Source organism: Trachymyrmex septentrionalis, unplaced genomic scaffold (genome assembly GCF_001594115.1).
Source record: "Trachymyrmex septentrionalis isolate Tsep2-gDNA-1 unplaced genomic scaffold, Tsep1.0 scaffold20, whole genome shotgun sequence".
In the NCBI taxonomy this organism is placed as follows: Eukaryota; Metazoa; Arthropoda; class Insecta; order Hymenoptera; family Formicidae; genus Trachymyrmex; species Trachymyrmex septentrionalis.
In genome coordinates, this window is record NW_017305180.1 from 7674071 (window position 1) to 7676048 (window position 1978).

Consider the following 1978-nt stretch of genomic DNA (forward strand, 5'->3'; position numbering starts at 1 on the left):
ATATGTTATAAAAGGTTTTATTTGTAGAAAATAAACATTAATTAGCAATTTTATAAAATGAATACATGCTTTTAACATAAACAATCAAGCTTCGTATGTGTTCCTGATTTTAGAAGCTAAATTTCTCGACTGTACGAATACTTTTTGAGCATCCAAAAATGCAATTAAAAATACAATTTTCGCTTATTTTTTAGATGATATATTTTCTATAATCAATACATATCTTTTTGATATATATAACTTTAAGAAACATACAGTCCATTTATTCTGAATAAATTGTTACTTATTAAACAATGATCGTCAACTAAACGTCGAATCGATGCCAAATTGATATTGAAATCATCATATCGATATCGAATCGACATCAGTTCAATGACTCATTTCTCGTTGAATATTTACTTTTTAAGAATAAAGTTTTTTTAAAAAACATTTTCTCTGTACGAATACTTTTTGCACTCACTGTGTGTGTATATCTATATATGTATAGAGAGAGAGAGAGAGAGAGAGAGAGAGAGAGAGAGAGAGAGAGAGCTAGCGAATGAAAGAAAAACAGAGGATAGCACGGCGTATAATGAGAGGCTGAAAATTATTATCCCGTTATAATACCCTTGATTACGGTTCGATTAGCGAAACCATTTATATGCTATTCATAAAACTCGCACCCGCGCGAAGCGTGGAAATCAAGCGATATAGAGATAGATAGATAGATAAAGAGAGAGTGAGGGGGGGGGAAGAGAGAATGAGAATAAAGGGGAATAGGGGCAAAGCAAGGAAACATGTAAAAGGACAGGATCGAATTGACATGCCGACCGTAATGGAATTGCCTAGGCAATGTCGGCACGATTTTCCGCGTGATTCCACTCCGTGATTCACATTCTCTCAGTCCCGTAATATTCGCGCGCGCGAACCCACTTATATGTCGGATATTCGTTATCGGTTATTATTCTCGCTTAAAAATACGAAATACAAATCGAGCAATATTCAGTTTTGTTTCGACGATATTCTGCGTGAATTCAACTCGGCCAATGTTAAAACGCAACGCGAATTAGCCGCGCTTTAGAGAGCTGCATTTCGGTTTTCGGTTATTACTCGCCGCGAGTTTTAACGTACTCTCGCGCTCGCAACGTTAAATTTATTATCGAGAACTAAAATTCTTGTATATTATTTCCAATTGTTGAAAATGCGTTTGCTGACACGCATGTACGTGTATTTATGTATTAATACAAAAATGTTCCTATCGCAGTCGTTTACAACACATATTCGCTCGTAAACACATCGTAAGTTTCGGACGAAATTGACTTTCACGGCCATAAAAGCCGAAATGATAAAACAAAACCGTAATGGGCAAATCCAAGTCATCTTTAGTAGTGAGTTACAAGCAAGTAGCGTATTTTCGAGCGTGCGAGTTTTCCTTGTTTCGCTTTTATCTGGCATCAGTCCGACGATAACGGTACTTCTCCATGATAATAAAAGATCACGAGAAACGACGGAGAACGTAATTTCGACTGCAAGAAACTTTTCACTCTGTGCGGTGGATAAAGTTGAGAAAGTTTCGCAGTCTGTGTCAATGACTTCGATGTCTGTTGAGGCAAACGCGTTTTCAAGCTAATGCGATATAAGCCTAAATACAGACTTAATTAATCCGTTGTATTATCTGGCTACACAATCTCACTTCAACACTATCGTAATTAGATTAAACTTCATAACGAGCACTTGAGAATTGAACACAGAAAGCGTACTCTTACGCTTCAATTGTCGACAACAATTAATCATTTAAATATGTTACGTGTTTAGAGCAATGCAAGTTTAAAGATGCACCTACATATTATAATATTCCATATATATAATATTCCATGCAATGCAGCACAATCTCAAATGTTATGTATTACGTAAGTTTTAACTTGTTAAAAGTAAAGATACGCAAATAAGGTGTTTAAAAATATTAAATCGAAGAAAGGAAAAATAGTAGTAGCAAAAT